Genomic DNA, 11,386 nt, shown 5'->3' on the forward strand with positions numbered 1-11,386 from the left:
GATAAAGGCCTACCCAGTCCCATGGTAATCAATGACAAACTTACGACCCAATTGGACTATGTTGGCAGATTAAAGAAATTGTCCAAGGAATAGGCAAGCACATCAGGAGTCAAAGCATTGCCAACAGGGAAAGTATTATATGATACTTTAGAAAATCTATTCTTCCTAGAGCATGAGGTGAAACATCTGTTTGTCATCAAACCAAAATTTTCCAAATACACTGAGACAAACGAGATATATAGAAGGATGCTCAAGGTAAAGTTACCTGAAGATGAATGGTGGAAAAAAATGACAAATTTACTATAAGTTACCACAGTAAATTTGAAGGCAGATGAAACAGGTAAACAGGGTCAAAGAGTAACAGGTTAAAGAGTATCAATCAAAGGTTAAAGACAAAGATGATTTCAGCGTACACATATTAGCCAACTTAAAAGGGCTCAAGTTCAACTGCAACAGCCAGCACTACCACAATAAGAGGGAAAACATGATGTAGTTTTCCATCTGTCTCTATCTTCATGCTTGAAGATATTTTGATTTCCTAGATTAATTCTCAAACTGTTATGAGATATTTTGTAAATATTTTTTGTATAAATACTTCACATTTCGAAGTATTTAGGGTGGATTCAAAGACATTTCTATAGACATTTTCTTATCAAGTTAAAGTGATATTGTATCAAGACTGGATTGGCTTGCTGGATCATGGAATAAAGCTCAAACATTTCACAGGATTCTTGTGTAAAGCGGAAATCAAATAAGTATTTTCTCTCATGTGTATTATTGTTTTTCCTTATGTTTATTAATAATCATATGTTTTTCTATGAAATTTGAATGGTAAAATAGGAATGATATTTCAGAACTTGCTTTAATGCACTCTATCTTGACTGTTTACCTTCTTAATGTTTTATGCTAAACTATCTTAGTTAGGGAATTCTTAATTGCTCCCTTACTTCCGTAGTTTCCCCCTCGGTCTATAGTAAAGGATTATTAGTTGCCCTTTGCTCATGATCACCTCTTTCTCTTCATCTTGATCCCGGTCTAAGGATTCTTCATTGCCCTTTCACCCTGGTTAGGACTATCTCATCCATTGAACCTAAATATTTGCCTTTTGCTTTGCTAGCCTGCCCTGTGAACACTCCCTTTAGTGATCTAGTCCAGTTAAGCCATCCTTTGATTGACTCCATAGCCCATTGGCTTAAAGGCCTTGCTCCATCCATCTGTTCCTAGAATTCCACCACCCAACAAATTCAAAACCTTATGAACACTAATAACTAGCCTAAAATCCCACCCAAAACAAAGTTAAATTATAAAGAGAGAGCCCTCTCTAGACTTAGGTTAGCTAGAACCCGAGTCTAAAATATTAGGTTTGTGGTTACCTCGGATTATTCCTTCTTTTGATAACATCTTGCATAAAAATTGATATGTCAGTTGTCCCAAACTTGGATAAGGGCTTGGTTCCTGCACTTAAAAACCTGCTTCTTCTTGGTGACAGTTAGCACATATAAAGATCAAGCAACATTCACATTTTATTGAAATTCAATCAACTTGCCAGCATGTTGGTTTTCAAGCTGATCCTTCTGTGACCATGTCAACAAACTGATTTTCACAATCACAAGAAAATATTTTTATTTTTTTTTATTTTTAGTTTTTGTCATTTTTTTTTATTGTTTTTTTTTTTAAGAGAAAATCAGATCTGTTATAGGTTGGCATGGACACCTACCATCTCTAGCTTAGGTTGTTGTTGCACTTGCTGCATGAAGTCCTCCTTTGTGAGGGGTTGAAAATATACCTTGATTCTATACCCATTCACAAGGAATACTGAATTTTTCCCATCAATAGTTTTGATCTCTACAACCCCATTCTAAAAAATTATGACTACTTCATAAGGTCCCATCCAACGTGTATGGAATTTTCCTTTGAAATGTTTAAATCTAAAGTCATAAAGAAGTACCCAATCACCTGGTTGGAACTGCTTCTTCTTGATAGACTTGTCATGCCACTTTTTTTGTTGTTGTTGTACTAACACGTTCTGTTGAACAACATCTCTTCAAAATTAATCTAACTCATTTAACTGTAATAGACATTGATGTTGTGCTTCTAAGAGATCTAATCCCAACTAAATTGTTGTCCGAAAGGTTTTTATCTAGAACTCTATCGGCAAAAGAACTTGTTTCCTATATACGAGCTCATATGATCTATGTCTTGTGCTATTCCGCCAAGTGGTTCGATAAGCCCATAAGGCTTCAGGTAACCAGCTAACCCAATCCTTCCTATGTAGATTTACTATTTTGGTGAGGATGGATTTGATCACCTTGTTGGTAGACTCCACCTGGCCGTTTCGTGTGGGTGATACAGAGTGGACTTTCTACGCCGAATTTTGTATCGATCCATGACATCCTGTACCAGATTAGAAATACACTGCAGTCCATTGTCAGTAACAATCTCTATACAAACACCAAATCTAGTAAAAAATTCACTAAACAAAAATTCAACAACAACCTTGTCTATAGCAAACGAAATAGCTTTAGCCTCTACCCATTTTGCAACAAAATCAATCCAATATATGGTTTTTATTCATAGATGTTGGATTTATTGGTCCTATGAAATCTATAGCCCATTTTTCAAAGGGCTAAATCATAATCTGAGGACATAAATGCATTTCCTTGGCTTGAACAAGTTGACCCATTCGCTGACAGTTATCGCGTCGCTTGACATATTGTTTAGCATCCTTAAACAAAGAAGGCCAAAAGTATCCAGAATGTAAGATTTTATATGCAATTCTCTTATCAGCAAAGTGACCACCACAAGGTTAAGCATGGGAAGATTTCAGTATATAAAACACTTATTCCTCGCTTACACATTTACGAACGATAAGATCTGGTCCAGTGTAAAAGAGGTCTCCTTGGACCCAGGAATATGCAGCACTTTTTCATATGATATTCTGCTTTTCACGAGCAGATAAGTGAGGTGGTGTGTTTTTGGTGACTAAACAGTTAGCTATGTCAGCAAACCATGGAGACTTGGTTGGCATAGAAAAAATATGTTTGTCAGGGAAATCATCATCAACAGGAATTACTTCACTAGGATTATTCAATATAGAAAGATAGCTAGCTACAACATTAGATTTTCCTGGTGTATCAACAATAGTAACATTAACTTCCTGTAACAACAGCAACCACCTAGTCACTCTACCACTATTCAATGGTTTATTCATTAAATATTTTATCGTAGAATGATCAATATGCATAAAGACTTGATATCATGTGATGTAGTGTCTGAATTTATTGATAGAAAAAATTACGGCCAAAAACTCTTTCTCAGTCACTGTATAGTTCAATTCAGTGGGTGACATTTTTTTACTGATGAAGTAAATAACATAGGATTGTTTCTTTTCTTCTTGTCCTAAATTTGTGCCAATGGCAGTATCTGAGGCATCAGAGGAAATGTGGAATGGAAGGGACCAGTTGTGACGTCTCAAAATTGGTGCGTGCACTAATTTTTCCTTTGATGTCTCAAAACACTGTTGGCAAGCTATGGACCAGAGAAATTCACTATCCTTAGCTAACAATCGGAAAAGGGGGCTAGTTATCCTAGAAAAGTTCTTAATGAATCTCCTATAAAAGCCCACATGTCCCAGGAATCCTCTTATTTCCCTTTGTGTTTTGGGTGCAGGAAGACGCAAGATAACTTCTATTTTGGCCGGGTCTACCCGGATACTTTTGTCTGAAACCAAATGTCCAAGGACTACTCTTACTTTGCACATTAATCTACACTTTTTATCACTCAAAGTAAGGTGAGCCTCTTAGCAACATTAAAGCACTTTTTCTATGTTTTTGAGGGCCTCCTCAAATGAGCTACCAAACACTAAAAAATCATCCATATAGATCTCAACATATTCGAGATCAGAAAAAATGGCCAGCACCACCCTTTGAAAGGTGGTTGGGGCATTACATGGTCCAAAGGGAAGCAATCTGTAAGCAAATGTACCCCATGGAAATGTAAAGGTGGTCTTGTCTTGATATGCGAGTGCGATCTAAATTTGGTTGTACCCAATGAAGCCATCTAAAAATGAAAAGTACTTTTTATCAACAAGGGTATCTAGCACCTGATGAATAAAAGGAAGGGGAAAGTAATCCTTAAGAGTGGCTTTATTAAGTTCTTGGTAATCAATGCAGATGCACCATCTCCCATCCTTTTTTGGGAGTATTACCAACATGAAGACCCCTTGGATATCGAATATAGGATATATAAAGTTAGCATCTAAGATTTTTTGTAATTATTCTTTCACAAAATCTCTTAGCGCAGGGTTCATGTGCCTTTGGGGTTGACGAACAGGTTGGGCTCCCTCCTGAATATAAATATGGTGAGTACAGGTTTCAGGAGGTATGCCTTTCATGTCCTCATAACTCCATGCAAAGGCATCAAGGTGATCACGCAACAAATCAAAAAGCTTCTCTTGTTGAAATGAGTCAAGGTTTGAACTGATATGTAAAGATTTTCCTAGACTAATTTCAACAAGAGTAGTCTCGGGCTCAAGAGTGCAGGAAGATGCTACTAAGACTGGTGATGAGGAGGGTTGAGAATCAAATTTTTCTTGAAAATCTAGACTAAAGATTTGACGAAACATGTCAAAATTAGGCATTGTGTCCAAATTATTCAAGAAATCCTGTAATTCACCCTCCTAGGTAGACTCTGTATGATGGTACATCAAAGAAGCAAGTTGATTCTCCTCATCACTGCTCTCGTAATATAACCACAGTGTCCTTGAGCTCCTGAATAGATCTAGCAGGCGGGTATAAGGTGACTTTCTTCCTAGAGTCTCCATGTGAAATATACATATCACCAGAGCGACATCTAATGTAAGCATCGATTGTGGAAAGCCATGGTCGCCCCAGAATCAAGGGATGTCCACCCACAGGATTTTTTGGTTGAAGGACAATAAAGTCTACAGGGTATTCCCAAGAGTCTATGGAGACAACCACATCATCCACTACACCTTCTAGCTTTATATTTTATCTATCTGCAAGTTCAAGCATAGTAGGGGTAGGACGAATATGGACCAACCCAAACCAATCCATAGTTTGCCTAGTCATGACATTGATGGCCACACCCAAGTCTATTAACACATTGGGGACAAGGATACCACCTATCTGAACAGAGACAACCGAGTTTCTAGGATCGGTATACTTTTCCATTTGTGCACATCCTGTCATTAACTCGGTTCCTCAACTAACAAATTGAATGGTCTGAGGTTCTGATCTCTTCCTCCCTATCTTTTTGAGATAGAGTTCCCTAATGATCCGGTGTAGATGGGGATCTCTCTAATAGCCTCAAGAAAAGGTACCCTTATGCAAATATTCCTCAACTCAGAAGACAGACTAGACTTGGGGTCACTCCTCTCCATAACTAGCCTCTCTGGGTAGGGAGGTTGGTTTGAAGAAGATGATAACTCTGATGGTGCGAGAATGGATTGAATGGTGTCATTATTCTTTGAATGACCAAGAGTTTCCTCCTAGTTTTTCTCCTCAATGATCACCATGGGTTGTTTTTGTTTTTCTGTTTTAACTACCCTTCCCAATCTCACTTAAAGCTCATGTATCCCAACCGGAAAGTTTTGATGATTAGGATAAGGGGGTGGTTTACTAGAACGGATCGACTGCACCGCCTTATTATTTGATTTGGTACAGGTTGAGCAGGTAGTTGGGGTGGTCGAAAAGGTTGCAGTAAAGGTAATGGTGGCATCAGATGACTTTGTTGATGTAAGGGAGGAAAGGATGGTTGTGACATATGGTGAGATGCATATGTAGGAGGATATGATGACATTTTTGTAGGATAGGACTAATGTGAATGGTTTGACCCTCTCCATCCTTGTTGCCAGGATTGAGTGGGTTTCCCAAACTGATAATCATTCCCATGCTGCCAAGGTTGAGAGTGTTGAGTGTTATAATAGGAATATGGATGTTCATTATGACCAAAAAAATGTGGTGAAGGTTTAGGAACCATACTTGCACCTACCTGAGGCCAATTTCTCCATGCTCCCATAGCATGTAATGGTTCAGGATTAAAATTCTCCCCTGTAAATAAAGCTTTTAATCCTGGTAGGGAGGGACATTTCTTAATAGCATGGTTCTCTACACAAATCACACATTTTAAATCAGCAGGACATTCTCTTAAAAGATGCTTTTTCCTACATTTAGGACAAAAAATAGACAAAGACTCTTGTTCATCTACCAATTTTTGCTGAATTTTTAAAGAGTCTATTTGCTTGCTAACAATATTCATTATCTCAATTTTCATATTTTCCATTTTTTTCTCCAAATCAATAATCATAGCGTCTATAAATCCAAGTTTACTATTTTTACTTCGATTTCCTCTATTGGATCTAGATTGATTCCTTGAAAATTTCCTGCACAAGTCACAAATTTGATCAAAATCTTTCTGAGCAATATCCCCTTGTCCTAATAAATTCAAATTATGCCTAGAATCTTTAGTAAGCCCACGTAAGAACAAGGTCCTGATAGTACTTATGTCAAATTTATGTTTCGACCTCTAGAAGATATATAAAAATCTCTCTAAGTAATCCTCCAAGGTCTCATCATCACCTTGTACAATGGTAAAGATCTCATCCTGCATTTCTCTAGTTTTATAATATTCCTAGTATTTAGTCAAAAACACCCTCTTCATTTGTTCCCAAGAAGTTATAGTTCTCCCTCCGAGTCCCATGAACCAGTGCAAGGATGAGTCCTTGAGAGTGATAGGGAAAATATTTAATTTTTGGGCATCTAAAGAGTAATCATAGCTTCTACATAGGATATCAAACTCAAAAAGAAAAGAATCAGGATCTTCATGCACCTTACCATAGAAATTAGGGAGAGCCGATGGCAGAATGTTCTTCATTTGAGTAATTTTTTTAGGATCCACTATTGGAAATCCAAAGGTGGATTGTTCATCAATTACCTGATTCTCGCCAGTCCCCTCAACATGATCCTTGTGCTCTGCCATTTTTGTTCCCTTGATCAAACCACTCCCATTAAAGTGAGAAGGTTGACTATGGCTCAAATTGGACTTTGGAGCACCAATAGTTTCCTTCTTCCACTTCTTGGGTTTTGTCACACCTGAACTATTATTTCCATAATCCTAGTTGACAGTTCCTACGTGATAAGTTTGTGTATATTTTCACTTTCTACCTGCAAAATAAGGTCCAATATGAGAAAAAGTTTCAGATTTATCAGTGTTCCCTTGGCCCTTATTGGGCTTTAGTCCTCTACCCCTTTTAGGCATTCATCTTAAAATAAAATCCAAAAATGACAAAACTTTTAAATTTACAAAAAAAGAATCTTAAATCAAATGTTGCAAATGAATAAATAAATCGGCACTACGAAATCCTTCAACAATAGAAGCACACTGCAGAAAAAATAAAAGTAGACTTACCCCTACTACAAAGGAAAGAAAACAAGAAATTTCTTACTAATCTTTAGAAGCGCCTCCCCGGCAATGGCGCCAAAATGTTGGGTGCAGGAATTGCAATTAAGCCAACTCCCTTCAACACTTAATTTGTCAACCCAGGGTTTCATACACTTCAAGGCATAGCACAGGAAATGCCAAGAAATGATATGAACCTTCTCTAATTGTATTCCTACTTCTTAAATCACAAATTTACAAAATCGAAAGAAAAATGATGATCAAGTGGCAATTGATACTCAAAGAAAATATGGTGTTGGAATAAATGAAAGTTACTTTTGCATAAACTAAAATGGATTCTTAATTCATTGTGAACAATATTAAATAATGAAATGACCCTTTATATTTACTTTCAGTGAGACAGTGTGATAAATAAGTTATTCATTGTATCTGTCTTCTTTAAATATATTATTTCCTACACTAAACTGTTATTCTTGTACTACAATAACGTTCATGTACCAGAACGTTGTGCCTGCTCTGGAAAGAGGTTTAGATACAGGAAGGATTTTTTGTACTTGTATTGAAGTTCTGACCTTCATGCAGGAGTTCGAAGTCTCTGGGATAGAACAATCTGATCCTGTACCAGATATGAGGTTCCTACACCAGATAATCAATATTTCTACACTTGGTTTCTAGATTACTTTCGAAAAATAAAAAGTGTGTTAAGTGAAATAGAGTGCAAAGCAAACATAATTTGAAAGTAAATTCTCACAAGAAGAAATATGCTTCAACCAAACTTATATTCTAGACAGGAAATGATTTTCAAAAGTTAAAGTAAATCTTTCTTTAAAATAGAAAACTCTTACAGGAAATGATTTTCAAAAGTTAAAGTAAATCTTTCTTTAAAATAGAAAACTCTTTTATGTAATTACAAAAATTATCTAGTTGTGTAAACAGGCTTTTCCTGAGATAGTTGTGCATATAATTCAGATCTGTTTTTTAATGTTTTAACTTAGAAGGTTCATTTAATAATTAATCATGGAATTCAATGCTTTCTACGAAAGTGTTCAGTACAAGCATAGGCCTGTATATTACTACAATGTTTGTTCCATATTCATCATAACACAATTAAATCTTAAGTGAAACCTTAGATATTAATAATGCCCTTAGTTTAGAAACAAACATCAATCTTGCATGAAGGAATAAAGAACTCTTTCTAAAGGAAAGGAGTAAAAGACTTGCGATACTGAACCAATGAAATCAACTTGCAGAACCAGAAATGCACTTGTACAGGCAACGTGCTTGTACTGATCTTACAGAAATGAAATCAAACATTAAAAGGAAATCTTATGGAAATTGAAATCAAATACTTCTAAGCATGCACACCACAGTTCCGTAACACAATAGCTATAAATGAAATCAAATATGTAACTTGTGAGGAAAATCAAAGTAAATAACAAATTCATGCCTGCACTTAAATTAAATTAACACACCTTTAAAGAAAGGGAGAATGAGCTGGGTTCGTCAAGCCCTGGCCAACCAACTCATTTCCCTGTTAAGAAATCAAGAAATGTAGTTGGTCAAGATTCATCACAACATGAATGGAAAATGAAACTGTGTACTAGCACATTCCTTTATATTAGTTTCAGAAGAAAAAATACATCTTGAATCTGTGATCCAGCCCAGAGAGACGATACTCCAAAATAATTACAATCTCTTAGAAAAATTTTACCATAACATCACTCCTTAATTCCTATCAAATTTTTACATTATATACAAGACTTTAGGCCTACGACTATAATGAAATCATAATAGTAGCTTAACTAAGCCTTTTGGCTTTTTACAAAATGCTAATCTAAGATATCTGGTTGAGGTCATGATCTTCAATCCGTTGATTTCTCTCCCGCTCCGAGCCCAACTCGAGGTCAACTGATCCTTTACCAAAGATACACGTCGGTTGGTGAGTTGTCACGGGAGTGCAGGAATCCACCAGCTAGTGCAAGAATCCTACCAATGAGTTGTCATGGGAGTGCAGGAATCTGCCATCTGGTGGAGGAATCCTACCTGCACTTGACCATTCTATCACAACGATTAATACATTTGTTTATCAAATACTTTAGGAAAGACAAATATTAGTTGCAATGATAATTAAAGGTATAAAATCCATAAATAAGTAATTAAGTCCATGATAAGCCTTTAAATATGAAAATACAAAGAGGGTGCAGGAATGTGCATGATTTTAGAAAAAGGTACAGGAATGAATAGGTTCTTAGGTTAAAATAGAGGTTCAGGTCGTGTATCTAGAGTAAGGTAGAGGTTTAAAAATAGGACAATTTAGCCTACCAACAATTACATCAACCCAACAAACGCATGGCCGACCTTCATCGAGCTCTCATCTTAATTCACTAGAGAGCATTTCTTTTGCTCTTTTATTTTAGTGCTCATAATCTTATCACTTTTTATTTAGAGACATTGTTGCAACTATTTAGTTAATGCTTTGTTAAACAATGTTAAAAGATGACTAAAGTAGTTTTGTTATATTTCTGAAACTTTAATACTACTCACTGTTTTTCCACTCCCCAATCAATTTTTTTTATTCACCATATACTCAATGTAAAATCTTTTATTAGTGAAAATTTTGCAATGGGTTACCCAAAAAAACAAACAAAAGAATGGTTTGTTATGATTACTCTCTTTATTGTAATAGACTTATTTTTATGTCTTTTGTGCAAACACGTGATTTCTCTCATCTTCTACAATTCTATTACTTTTACATGATAAATATATTTATTTGGCTTTTAAGTTAGCTCTTGTGTGGGTCAACAAATATGCATGCATATTGACTTTCCTTATAAGTGCTTGTAAGTGATAATGGTAAGGACTTTTTTTGTTGTAATTAATTAATTTCCCTCTATTGTGACATAATTCCTTTTATGTATTTTGTTTAAAGACTTGAATTCTCTCTTTCTTAATACCTAAATAGATTCCTTTCACTTTGAAGTTTATTTAGTTGTAAATAAATGCATATGTAAGAATCTATTGTTTTTTTTTGTGTAAACTTGGTAGTACTTCACTTTTCTATTAGTTATCTATAAGAAGGTAACAAAATATATGTCTAGTGACCTCAACCTAACTGAAAGAAACCAGGTCTGTTGGCCACCGATCAACATCAAAAGCTGTCCAAAATTTAAACAGTTTGATCCTTATCATCCATGCTAAGTTTGCTGCTATATCTACTATATAATTAATGCTTGTAAAATAAATGATATTCATCATAATAACAAAAATTAATTGTTTGTATCTCTGCTTCAGTCATTAAATGATTCAACTGGAGTCGGGTCTTTAGCACTTGACCCGAGTGCTTTGCTTTGTAGCAGGGTACGGATCTGCTTCTCCATCCTCTTAAAACAAAGGTTTTGGTGATATTGTTTCACTTGCACCCACTGTATTTCCTTCTGAATAGATTTTAAACTTGGTTCCTCTTGCTTGTTCCTCTCTGGTTGTTGGGCATGGAATCCCCCCACGGCATGTTTTGGGACTCAAAGCCCAAGTTTTGACCCAATATTGTTGTAAAGTATCCGCGAATTGCGTGCACAGAGCGCAAAATTTATGATAGAGTCACAGGGTTGTTCGCCCTAGTCTTGCAAATGTAATGTCAGCCTACCCATGATCCGCAGACCATGGGATTGTATAAATAGAGCAAGGATCTAAGTGTAAAAGATAACTAAGAAGAGAAGAAAGAGATGAGAGAATAGAAGCGAAGAGCAAGTGTCTAAGTGTGTCTTGGGTCGTAGGGTAGGAGAAGGCTCTTTAGCTGAGTGCACAGAGGACTAGTAGTTTGCAACTGAGTGCATGGACCCCTGCAGCTAAGTGCGCAGGGCGGAGTCGAGTCTGTAACCAAAGAAGAGATTAATAAAGAAAGGTTTTGCTACCAATTCGTGTATCTATTCTTGGATTAATGCATGTTTAAGGTAAATCGCAAATACAC

Source organism: Pinus tabuliformis, chromosome 2_2, assembly GCF_031772625.1.
Source record: "Pinus tabuliformis cultivar Carrire ecotype Pingquan chromosome 2_2, CPIR1, whole genome shotgun sequence".
Lineage (NCBI taxonomy): Eukaryota > Viridiplantae > Streptophyta > Pinopsida > Pinales > Pinaceae > Pinus > Pinus tabuliformis.